Source organism: Felis catus, chromosome A3 (assembly GCF_018350175.1).
Source record: "Felis catus isolate Fca126 chromosome A3, F.catus_Fca126_mat1.0, whole genome shotgun sequence".
Classification (NCBI taxonomy): Eukaryota; Metazoa; Chordata; class Mammalia; order Carnivora; family Felidae; genus Felis; species Felis catus.
Genome location: NC_058370.1, coordinates 45303018 through 45316285, shown reverse-complemented (window position 1 = coordinate 45316285; position 13268 = coordinate 45303018). Strand labels below are relative to the sequence as shown.

Genomic DNA, 13268 nt, shown 5'->3' with positions numbered 1-13268 from the left:
AGCTGCCGCCTCCCCGTCGGTTATGGGGTGCAGTGGGCACTGCAGGAGCCATCACGGGCTGGGGGTGTGCCAGGAGGAAGTCGGGGACTGGAGGAATGCAGGGGGCACTGCCATGCAGGTTGCAGCTGTGGGGGGGGGGGGCTTCCCTGCACCCCCAGCAGTTGGGGCCACTGCTTTCAAATGCACAGGGGCCGCTTTGCCCCAGAGCTTCATGCGGCTCCTCAGAGCCCACCTGCCTGGCGTCCCTCTGTCTGCCTGCCATCCTGCCCAGCCTCTGGAATGCAGCATGCACCCCCCTCTCCCTCCTTGCCCCCCAGCTAGAGGGGTTCAGTGTTTCCTTTCTAATCCAGAACTGCTCTTTCACTTAATAGCATATCTTCAAGCATCATTTTATCTCTTTCATTCACTTGCTTTTTATGTTTTTCTTTCTCTCTCCCAATTGATCTGATTAGAATACTGGGTAGAGTGGTTCCTAGTGACTAATGTGAAATCTTAGACAATTTGAAGTGAAGGTATTTCAAAACAGAATGTTATCTAGGATTGAATCGGGTTTGTTCACCCCCATATCCAGCTCCAAGGGGACAGGGAGAGACCTTTTACCAATGCCATCTCTGTCATGGAGGGCAATATAGCTGGGCTGCCTTTGTCAAAAGTAGCCTGTTTTTAAAGATGAGACTAGCATGAGAGAGCTGCAGGACATTTCCTGTCTCTGCCCAGCCTTACAGCAACCAGCAGGGAGGAGGGACGGTAAAGCCCCCCAGTGCTGGCATTGGGAACACACCGGAGAAAGCTATCTTCTCAGGTCCATGCATGTTTGTTGAGCACTGATTTCAGAGGCTTTTCCTAGAAGCAATAGGTAAGGTCAGAAAACGAGAAAAGATGTTGTCTGTGAATAAGACAACTTACATAAATTAATTTCCCATGCCAATAATAATAAAAATTTCAAAGACCAAACCCCTGGAAGTGGAGCATGCCGGAAGGAGGATAGAAAGCCTGCTTCTGAGGTTTGTTCGAAGCCTGGAAGCTTGGGGTATAATAGAACAGGGCTTAAAAATAGCTTACAGTGGGCAAGAGGGGTGATGAAAGATCCTCTCCCTCGCAGAACTGCCCCAGGGGAGGGCAGGCCTTGGCAGCAACAGTGGCTGGGTATTGCAGCAGGCATTCCTGGATTCCTCTGAGCACGCTCGCAACCACCCGGGAGAAGGGAAGAGAGGTGCAGATTCACAGGCTTTGAGTTTACTCCTTTTCCCTCCAGTGCTAAACAGCACTGTGCTTGTCTGGACTCATTCACACAAGCAACCTAGTCCTAACCTCTCCCCCAGACCCTTTGGGGAATAATCGAGTTGTAACTCATCGGGTGAAATATCAATATGTAAATACACATAAATAATAACTAGGGCAGGGATCCCCAAAGCTGTCCATCAAGTTTTACTTGCTTCTTCATTGACTCTGGGTCATGCTACTGTTTCATTGGCTCCTCTTTGTTTTACTGCAGTCAGATGCCTTTTCTCTTCACTCTTTACATGTGGATTGGACAGTGAGGCCAAGTGAAATCTGAAAAGATTCATAGCTTGTTTTATGCTGCAGGGAAGTCCACAGCAAAGACCCGGAGGAAAGACATTCACGTGTTGATTCGTTCAGCAAACATCTCTGCACTGGTGACATAGGGAGGTCATCAGAACTCCTTTCTGGGAACGTGGTTCCATGTGTTCTGAGTGCCACAAGTCTTTTCATGAATCTGTGCCCACAAGGGCGCTGTGACTTGGCCTCTCTCTGCTTTCTTTGCAGGGCCCTGGCCACCAGCCCTAGTGCCTACCTCACGGCGCCTTTTGGCAAGGAGGAGATGAATGAGACTTCCCTCTTTCCCGACCCCAGAACCCCAAACCCAGAGACTCCAGGAAACATCACTGCTCTGCTAGTGCCCTCCACACATCTTCCCATTGACGGACTTCCGAAGTTGAAGGTGAACCCCCCAAGATGTTGAGGGTTGGACTTTCTCACTCGGCTGTGTCATCTTGCTCTAGGACCTCACGAAACTTGGGCTTCAAACAAGAAAAAGGGAAAGTCACCAACAACCAGAGACAAACCCATGCTTGTGGGCATCGGTGTGGCTGCTCCAGGGAAGGGACAGCAGGAGAAGATGCTGGGTGTTTGGGGAAGGGGTGGGGGGTAGCTGGTTTCTGTACTCCGAGTTGTTTCCTCTCATTTATAAACCCAAGCATGATTCACAGAAGGGCCAGCAAAATAGCTGTCAAACAGGAATTTTTTCCACATTGATTTCGCTAGTGCTGATGTTAGGATTTATGGTTTACTCAAAAATTTCATCATCATGGAAATTGGCTTTCCCTAGGGTCTTTTGCCCAGGAGAAGTTTTATATGAGTCGCTGAGTGTTTTCCACCTGGTGCCTAATGCCCACTAACTGGGGAGAGGTTTTCCCAAGCATCCTCCTCGAGGTCCTCAGATGACTCTAGAAACAGGGTCCTGTCCCTGTGAAAGCTCCTTAAGGTCAGGAAGCTTCAAGGGCCCAGCTCAGGATAGCACTAAGTTGACACACAGGGAATGCACCCATGCGGGCACTCGACTGAGATGGGCACCCCCTACGATGTCCCTCTGCCTCCAGAAGCTTCGCCCTGCGGTTGTGCTCTCCTGCCTGCTGCTGCTGAGAGAGAGCCATGGCACAATGGGTGCTTTCTACACATTTGGCTCCAAGGAAGGCATGTTGAGCCTGTTTAAGAAAAAAAAAAAAGAAAGAAAGAAAGAAAAACCTAACCTTCTATCTGCACTCTCCCAGCATCCTTGCTGGGGGTTTGAGGGTGTCAGTGACAGAAAAATCAGTCAGTTCGGAAGACCTCTTCAGCCCTCTGCCTCTCGCCTAGGCCTGCAGCCTGCTCCAGAGTAAGCCTGGGACTCAGAACTGGGGGCAGCAGCCACTGAGGCCCAGAGAAGGATCAGCCGTGCGAGGGTGCTTCCCCACCTCCCTTGACTCTCTACTTCTCTGCTCTTGTGCCCACTTTGTTACCCTCAGTGGCTGTGGTCACCTTCCTGGGGAGTCCTCTGAGCCCCCTCACTCCATCAGAGTGGCTGTTTTCACTGACCAGTCAGTTCTGTCCATCAGCCATCGGCTTGGTTTGGCTAGTACCCGACCATTGGAGGAGAAACAAGCAGGTCCCAGGAACCAGACTTGCTTCTGGGACAATGGGGAAAGATTGAGAAGTTCCTACTCAAAGGATAGACCTTCTAATTCTAGAGAGAATTTGTTTTTCAGCTTTGTAGAAAGCCTCAGGTAGGGCATGAGGTCCAGGCCCACAGACAGAAGCAGCTTGGATATCACCCGAACCTGAGAGAAACAGAAGTAAGCCTCAATCACTTTGGGCTGTTCTATAAACCCGTCCAGTTGGTTCACTCACTGGGGCTTAATGACACTGTTAAGCCATTTTCTGTTGTGTGGGCAAATGCCACGATTCTTATCTTTCCCACTCCTGCCCCACCCCCACCCCCACCTGTATAATGATTTGGGCTTTCTGGGATGAGCCACTGGGGAGTGGCTCAGACTCAAGATTTGTTGAGTCTGCTTTGTTGCATATTTACCGAGTGCCCAGACCTACTTCCTGCAGGGAAGGGCATCACATGTTCCTGGGCTCCAGAGTCCCAGTTAGGCTCTGATGGCAAGTAGTTTCTGGGAAAACATGTCATTTCCAGGCTCTAGAAACCCCTGTGGCAGAATTCTCAGATTTAGTTGAAGTGTCAGGACTTGGAAGTCACATTGAACTCCCGTGGACTTCTGCTCCAGGATTCCATCTTACCTCCCGGAATCAGTCCTCCTAACCTGCAAATTGGGAAATTCAGTTGTAGGCAGCAAATAACTAGACTTCTTGTAAGCCCTACTGATTTTAACATCCCCGTGACCCCAGACTCCAACCCGCCACTTGGGGACTGGAGCTTCATCTGAACCCACTGTTGTCAGCAGCAGCCTTGGTCTGGAAGAGGGGACCAGGGAATCTAGCAACCACGTTTGCTTACAATCACGTGGACTTGAATTGCTTTTGTTATTTGGGGTGGAAAATTGGAATGATCAAGTTCCTTTTTTTTTTTTTTTCACTTAGAAAAGCAAATATTGTGCTTTTGTAATAAATGCCTTTCAGCAAAATTGTGGGGGGTCACTCATCCAGCGGGGACCCACCTGAGTCACAACGCTGACTCTTCACATTAGCAGGCCAGCCATCTGTACTTGAAAGTAGCCCTAATCAGCCCAAAATGGATAAGATTTGCTGGTTTCCAGGCAGGGCCAGGCCAGTCCTCTCACTTCTCTGCACACTGATTTCTGTCCAAAGCAAAGTTGATGTTCCACAGTCTCACTAAGGTTTTTGTACTTTAAAAAAACAAAATGATGACTTTTTAAAAATAGTTAAATCTTAAGTAGACCATAGTGAGGAAGTCTAGCTTGGGTGACTGTCATAGGGTCTCCATGCAGTGAAGCCTGCAGCTGCTAAGAGCCACAGGGAGGGACGGGACTTAAGCCTTGACTTCATAAGAGGGGCTGACTGATCAGACCCTCAGCCTTACAAACAAGAGATCATGCGGATCCGTAGACAATGCAAATCACGTCTTCCTGACCTTCCTCCCGGTGTGGCCACCTGAGCTTCTCTTCCTGTTACATTTATGTCATCTGGGGGTTTGAGGGATCTTTTAAAACGTACTGTGATGTCTTACATGTAAGTGCGTTATGTCTAGATCTACTGAAGGAGAATGTCCACATCAGGAGGGAAGTTCACCATGAAACAACCATCGTTCTAGTTGTGCTCAGTATCTATGTATGACATACACATGAAGTGAATGTTTTCTTATGGTTTCAGGTCTACAACATTAGTACATGTAAATAAGAAAAAAATTGATAAATATAGTAAATTAAGTTATAATATGTCATTTGATTTTAATTTTGCTATCTCATATTTAATTTGCCCAATGCCCCACATCTGGGTTTATGCCTAGATGGTATAGACCCCTACGTACAACCCACCTTTGCAGACACGTGTGTGCTACACCCAGAAAAGCACACAACTCCACTGATGACCACCACTCGACTCTCCAGTTTACCCTCTTTTTGTCTTTAATTCTGATTTACTGTGATGATTTAATAAAGTAGAAACACAATACTTATGTGCCGTATGTTTCTTTTGTTTTCATTATCATTTCTAGGAAAATAAAGTTTATCCTGACATCTGACAAAAGATGGCTTGCTTTTTTATCAGAGTTCCTCAAAAGCATCTTTTTTTAACCAAAGCGTAATTATGTATCCAGAATGGTACTAGTATCAATCCAGGGAAGTTTGTAAATGTGTTTATGTAAAATTGACCTCTCAGTCAGTCAGGAGTCCCTGGCTCTGATGAGCAAAAGGCCAACTTTGAGGGTGTGTCTTTGTGAATAAATGACAGATAAAATGTAATTACCAGCCTCCTGTTGGCATGGCTGAAGCCCCATCGATGGCCTTCAGGCCTTCAACCATCACATTCTGAGGCCTGGCCAGGTGGTCTCTACCCGTGTCCTTAGCTACTCCCATGCTCTGGACACCAGGGAACTTTCAACATACTGGACAGTCAAGCTGCCTAAAATTAATTCTTTGGTCCATTTAGTGAATAGGTATTACCTATTACTTACGAGACATCTTGGTGACCTCCAAAAGGGTCCAGGAGCCAAAAAGATCCTGAATTGATGTAGCTTTTTAAAGCCTTGGACTGGTAGCAAATGTGTTTACTACTTGGTACCTCATGGAATGCAGCTTGATGCAGAGTTTTAGAGCTTTGCTTCCTAGAAGTGGTGGTCCGAGCCTTGTCATGCATCAGAATCCCTCAGGAAGCTTCGTAAGATGTTTCCCATCCCCCACCTAGATTCTGATCCACCACATCTGGGTAGAACCCCAGCATCTAATTTTTAAAGTCCCCCTCACCCTCTCAAGGATTCCAACTTGCATGCAGATAGATTTGGATTGAGAGGCTTGGACCAGCCCCATTTTTTGATGCTTTGGGCAGCCCTTACTCCCTGTCCTGCATGTGTACCCTGGAGTGGAGAGAAGGTGAGTGAACATTCCCAAGGAATTGCTCAGGGTAGTGTCCTGCCCTTCCTAATGATTCCACTTTGCACATGGTCCCAGTTCCCTCCAGGATGATTTATGGATTCCTTTCAGATCCGGAAATAGTCCTTGAATTTCACAGGATATTGTTACGAAAGTCTCATAAAGCAGTTTATTGTCTTATTTATAACAAAAGATGAGGTGGGGGTGTGGGGAGGGTGTTCTAGTCATCATATATCCACATTTTCAAAAACTACTCATCAAATGTTAGGCCAGATCATGCAAGACCTTCAGCAGAATTCCAAAAAGAATCCAACTTCCAGTGGTTCCAAAAAGACCATTGCTGCAAGTAATGCTCTCCTCAACCTCTCTGGGATTTTTGCCAGGTGCCAGAATTTAAAGAAAGAATACCTTTAAGGTATACCCTTGCCATAACAAAATATTCTGAGTGTTACAGGAAACATGCCAGAGTTTTTTTACATTTGCTGCAGTACAGGGTATCTCTCAGCAAGAAGACTCACACATTTATATTTGGTCACGTCTGTACACATTTGAGCTAGTGTTCTAGATCTGTGTATGTGTAGAAACAAATTGAGGCTACTTTGATTTATTAAACAGTTTATGTCAAGAGAAACTATTATCATTTGCTCTTATTTATAGAAATAAATGGAAATGGTTTTAATTGCATTTCAAATCAAAAAACAAATGAGGTAATGAAGATGGAACACACCGTCAATTTCATCCCTGTATTTCTGGTCTACCCAGGACTATCAGCTGGACTGTCTCCACACTCCCACCACCTCCTTCTACAGGTACTGAACCTGAAGCCCAAAGATGGCTCCCTGGGGTTCACACAGCTACAAAGTGGAGCTCCAAGGAGAAACTACGTTTCCTGGGCCCTGTTCTGTGACAACACCCCCGATCAGCAGCACTTTACTTCACCAGTGCACGGACTGTTGGTAGTTTCCATGCTCCTTCTGGCTACCTTGAAGGTTTTCCTGAGGCCACCCTGACCTTTCTCTCACTTGGACCAGGCACAAACAGATCAGGGTCTTCCAGAACTGGGGAGCTTGTTTTACTGGAATATTCTCCCAAAGGACAAAGAAGATGATGCTATTATTGACCTTTATCTATTATTCTGGAAGTTTTTTGGATAATACATATCTGGAAAGAAAAATTGCTTATGTTTTCAGACCTGAAAAACAGACTGTGGCAAAGAACAAGAATAGGCTATACATGCTGATGCCACACTCCAGGATGTCCTCCTGCACTTTGTACACACAGATCCACAGAGTGATTTAGCTTTGGCCACAATATTCTGTTCATTCTTCCCTGAGAAAAGTTTTATGTTTCAGGAGTTAAGAAGGTAAAGACACATCCGTGTCCTTACTTGCCCCAAAGACTGCCCTTGAACAGAATGAAAAGAGACTTGCTCCCAAAACTGAAGATAGAGTCTCTTTGCCCACTGCCTATTTCAGCTTAAACCACATCTTCACCCCCAGACAACATAGAAAGCCCAGCTGACAGCCCTGGGAATCAGGGGAATTTTAAACAAAAGTGACATTCTCCCTGCCCCAAATATCCTCTCACACTTGCCCTCCAAAACTAGCAAATGACAGCAGCCCAAACAGCAGGAACTCTGAAATGATACTCTTTCTGAGTCATTCAAAAGAATTTTCTGGAATTGGAGATTGCTTTTTTGTTGCTACCATTTTAAATTAAAAGTACTTTGAATACCCAAGTCTCTACTATCCTAAATTAAATTGGATAAGGTGAAGGGGGTGAGAATTTGTAACAAGCTGTCGTATTAAGAAATATTTGTCTGGAAGATTCTGCCTCTTACAGAACAAATGAGAAATTAGGAAGTCCTAGTTAGCATCCTCCCTTTTTAACTATGTCTGACAAGAAAAACACTGACTAGATTTTTTTTTTTTTACATTCACACCAAGATATTGCTGCCTCAGATATCGGAGGACATTGTGTATGTAATCAAAAATTATATTTAAAACATTATTTGGTGAAGTAAAGAATAAATGAATAAATGAATAAATTATCTCCAGGACAAGAGTTCCCTTTCCCTATGTGTCCAGCTGTAATTTTTAATCTTCCACTTGTATGTACCACCTGTCCCTCTAGCAAAATGCTTGTTGAGTTTGACAGAGAATATTTTACATAAAGAGGTCACACTTGTCAGCTTCCACCTTGACGTGGGGTCCTGGGGGTCTGAAAATTGGAGTGTGCCTCTCACCAAGGGTGTGAAGTGGGAAGGGTCTTGCTATTATAGCTCCTGAAAGGATCTTTTTGACTTCAGAAAATAGCCTGGCAAAGAAAAGCTTTTTTTTTTTTCCCCCATGAATACTCAGGGACTGCATTATGCTCCTGAGATGGTGGAGGTGAGTACTTTTGATCAATATTCCCTGAGAAATGGCCGCTGGGCTAAGTGCAGGCAGAGGGCCTCAATAACAGATCTCCCTCCTGCCAAGCCTACAGAGCATTTGCTGCAAATCTTCAGTGAACAGTTTGAACCAGCAAGGGCTGCACATTAATGGCATCATCTTTTCCTCCCTTTAAAAAATGTCACCCCATTTTGTCTTCCATGTTGATGGGTGATTATGGGCCCCCTAGAAACAGTTATTTCTATAGTCTTCCTTCAGGGAAATCTTGGCATCTCCATTTTAAGGCACCAGAAAAAGTGAACCCCTGGAATTGTTTCAACCTGAAGAAGAGGGCAGAGTGCCAAGAGGAAAACTCAGATTAGGGAAGACTTACTTACTAATCACCATTTTAATAAAACAGTCAAAGTATAGATTTGTACTTTACACCATGTATTCTGTATTTTTTTCCTTCTAAAATTAATGATCTGTTCTCATCGCAACACCCACCCCATCCAGTTGATAAGCAGATTCTTTCCAGATGAATGCAAATATAACACAAAGATAACAGGACTTTCCTATTTACAGAAATAGCATCATACAATACATATCATTACAACTTTTTTAAACTTCACAGTACATCACGGGCACCTCTCCCTCCAACTTACACTTTGTGATAGTTGCATATTGTTCCTTAGAATAGACGTACCTTTCTTTACTCAACCCCCATCTGTGCACATTCAGGTGGTTTCCAGTGTTTGTAACAAAAGTGCCTGTGGCCAACGCCATCACACCTATAGCCTGACATACCACTGTCTCTATTTCTGTAAGATAAATTCCCAAAAGGGAAATTACTGAATCAGAGTTTACGTAATTTTATCCTTAATAGACTATTTGATCATTACAAAATTCCATAAAGTCAGTTTTGGAGTTGCATTAGAAAAAAAAACACACAAAGCCAGGATCCATTTCTTCCCATGTTTAAATTACCCATCAGCTTAAGAAAAGAAAAAAAATATTTTTAAAAAGGGGCATCCAGGCAAAAGGTAGAATTTCAGCCCCACCAAAATGAGGTATTCATTCAGGGAAAAAGGGAGGCCCCCGGTTCAGCTTGACCAACCCACACGTCCCATGTTTCTTTCCATGATAACATTCTGAAGAATTTCCCAATTTTAAAGAAATTCCTGAAAAAACTAACATCAGTGCATCAAAATACACTATAAGTTCACCTTTCATTGTAGATGGGGAGGAACACAGGCTTGGAGGGTAGAGACGAGTAGCTACAGATCTCAGCTGCACAGCCCCCATTGTGGCCTTGAGCCCTTGAGTGCTAACCATCCCAACTCTCGCTTCCTCACCTGTTTCTTGAGGTAATACTACTGACTCGTGGCCAGTCTCAAAGATGGCCCCACTCAGTGATCATCACCAGTATCCTCCCACTTCTGCAGTCCCTGCGACGCTGATTCAGAGATGATCTGTTGGACCAGGAGGACACAGCAAAAGTGATGGAGTGTGCCTTCTGATATTAGGTCATAAAGATAATGGCCTCTTGGATGGATTGCTCTGGAGAAAGTCAGGCACCATGCAGTGAGGACACTTCAGCAGCACTGTGCAGACTGACAAGCATGGGAGAGAGACATTCTAGAAGTGGATCCTCCAGTCTTCATTGGATTGCAGCTCCAGCTAACATGTGACCATACCTTCCTGAGGGAGCCCAAGCCAAGAACCACCAGGCCAGGCTGCTTTGGAATTCCTGACCCATAGAAACAATGAAATGTAGTAAATTACTATTGTTCTAAGCCATCAAGTTTGTGGGTGATTTGTCATTACACAGTCATAAAAATTGACCTAATGGCTGTCCTAAATATGAGATGAAGAAAGTGTCCAAAAGGCATGTGCACACAACAGCATGTTCTAATGATGCTTTCAGTGGTGTCATGGCTGAGTGTGGCCCCAGTCCTCTGGAGCCTGACCACATCACTTTATATAAAGAGTGCTATGCCAGGGAGCCAGTTACCTGGCATCTGATCTCTCCACATCTCAAAGAGCCTTATGATGAAAGCAAGGCATTCAACATTCACAGACATTTTCCTCACATCCAAAGTAGTGAGTTATAATACTTCCCATTCAGGGTTGATATGAAGACCAAATAGAAAAATGCACACTCCGAAAACCAGACCTCTATTGTTACTTATAGAATCCCTCCAAAACTTAGTGATTTAAAATAAGAGTACACTTATGATGAGCACAGTAATGTATAGAATTGCTGAATATTGTACACCTGAAACTAATATAACACCATATGTTAACTACATACTCTCCCCTGCTCTCCCCTGAGCTCTCCCACAAGTGTTCTGAGGTGGTACAGGGCGCAGGCATCACCTCAAAGGCTCACCTGCTTCCTTGCGTGTCTGCAGTCACTCCTGGCTGTTAACTGAGATCTCACCTTATGCTGTCAGCAGAACACATATATGTGGCCTCTGTGCACAGCTTGGGCTACCCCACAGAAAGACTGAGATCCCCAAGAAAGACTCAGGTAGAAGCCACATAGACTTTGCTAATCTAGTTTCAGAAGTCACACAGTGTCACTCCTACCACATTTTGAGGAACAGTCACAAAGGTCACTCAGTTTCAAGGGAGGGACAAAGACTCTACCTCTCAATGGAAGCAATGTCAAAGAGTTTGCAGAAATGTTTTAAAACTGCACCACATGGTATTAACATTATACAAAATTCAGAATCTGTATTCTGTCACATCCTGTGGATGGATCAGACATCAAAGATCTCAAAATAACAAGAATGCTTTCTCATGAGTACTTGACCTAAATAAGTTGTCCTCAACAACAGCCTTGGGTGGTACTTAATTGCAGACAGCCAAATGCACTTTAGCCAGCTGAAGTAGATAAATCACTTACTGAATGCTCTTGGCTACCTCACAGACTGTCCAGGAGGGCCATGTAAAAGGTTTTGGGGCTAAAAGAGCCAGAAACAACACCTAAATCAGCCTGCCAGACAAACCCACCTGCAGCTTACACCATGGCCCTGGGCCTTCACCACAGCATGGAGACTGAGATCCCCACAAATGCCTCTCCACTCCCCTCACTGGTGCTGACTGCACCTGTCACACCTCCTTCCCATCGCTGTTCTGCAACCACGCCTTGCCAAGATATCTTATTAGAGGTGAGCACTTCTAACCCAAGCTGTGAGGGTGACCTTACTATAGAACAATGGTCATTTCCATTTCCTTACAGCAGAGCCTAGCTGCAAGGGAGGCTGAAGAAACCAGTTTCTGGATCCTGCATGGGGAGGCAAGACTCATGGGATGGGAAATTAGCCAAACATAGGAAGGGTGTTCAAAAGCTGTAGGGTATGCAGAAAACATAATAAATGTCCAGTACAGGTAGGTGCTACTCCTCCACTTTATCAGTGAGAAAACAGCAAAGAGAGATTAACTCACCCAAGGTCACATAGCTCTTAAATGGCAGAGACAAGATGATGAAAGCAGGCATTTGTTCTCTGAGCTCCTGGTGCCTGGCAGTCTATGGCATGTTGGAGAAGAAACAAGGTCCCTTTGCATGTGAGCTTGTGAAATCCCACCTTGGTGGGAAATTACACTTTTTATTGAGGCACAAAATTAAATTTTTTATTGAAAAGTTTTCTTTAAGGGTGCCTGGGTGACTTAGTTGGTGGAGTTCCAACTTCAGCTCAGGTCATGATCTCACTGTTGTGAGTGCGAGCCCTGTGTGGGGCTCTATGCTGACAGCTCAGAGCCTGGAGCCTGCTTCAGACCCTGTATGTCCCTCTCTTCCTGCCCACACCCCCACTCATGCTTTGTCTCTCTCTCTTTCTCTCTCAAAAATAAATAAATAAATATATAAATAACATAAATTATTTTATTTATTTTTTTAACACTTATTTTTGAGACAGAGAGAAACAGAGCATGAATGGGGGAAGGTCAGAGAGAGGGAGACACAGAATCTGAAACAGGCTCCAGGCTCTGAGCTGTCAGCACAGAGCCTGATGCGGGGCTCGAACTCATGGACCGCGAGATCATGACCTGAGCCAAATTCGGCCACTTTACCGACTGAGCCACCCAGGCGCCCCAAGAAATTAAAAAAAGAAAAGTTTTCTTTAAAGTGACTCAACTGTGAGTTTCAGATTTGGGGTTTGGGATTGGCCCCCTTTCTTCTCAGCACTGGTGTCCCTCTGCCTGCCCTTGGTTGGGGCTAAGCAAGGAGTGCTTAGCGACATGTGCTCAGGGACTTTTCATTCTCTCACTCTTGCTGGTTGCCATGGTTCTGGGATGGCCTGTTAACTTGCTGGCAGGTATAGAGCTGCGATTTCCACAACCAAGTGCTTTTAGAACCGAGGTGGAAGGTAGAGAACCAAAAGAAGACGTGTACATGAGCGTGCTGGCCCCATGTGATGTCTTCACTGTGGTGCAGCCTAAAACTCCATTGTTCACAAAGAATTCAAACATCTCTCTCTCTCTTATAGCTCGCATCTTCAGCCTGTTAAAGCAAAGCAAAAGTGGTTCAGAATCTACAAATTTGATTCTACAGATGCCAGTGTGAGGGCCTTAGTTATAATCATGGACTGCTGAATTACCCAATTTCCCATGAGTACGGGTTATTTGTGTTTGTAGGTTGGGTCACGTTAAAAAAGAAGTTTTTTTCAATGCACAAGAAAGAGAGAACTTGAAATGGTGACATGCATGGCTCCACTCTCACTGAGGTGGGAATTCCAGGCTATTACTTTGGAGTCAAATTGCCAAAACATAAATTAGGTGTTTCCATGATTTGGTACTAGAACTGTATGTGTTCTTATAC

General features: G+C 44.9%; 1 protein-coding gene across 6 annotated transcripts in view; it reads left to right on the top strand.

The window, feature by feature from the left end:
* The window catches only part of RALGAPA2 (Ral GTPase activating protein catalytic subunit alpha 2), a 324755-nt gene extending 319601 nt beyond the window's left edge, over positions 1-5154 (top strand). For all 6 annotated transcript variants that reach the window (XM_019826890.3, XM_045053931.1, XM_019826892.3 and 3 more), the window contains one exon: positions 1789-5154. The gene's annotated coding sequence lies outside the window, so the exon portion shown is untranslated. The remainder of the gene's footprint in view (positions 1-1788) is intronic.
* Positions 5155-13268: the final 8114 nt, after the last annotated feature.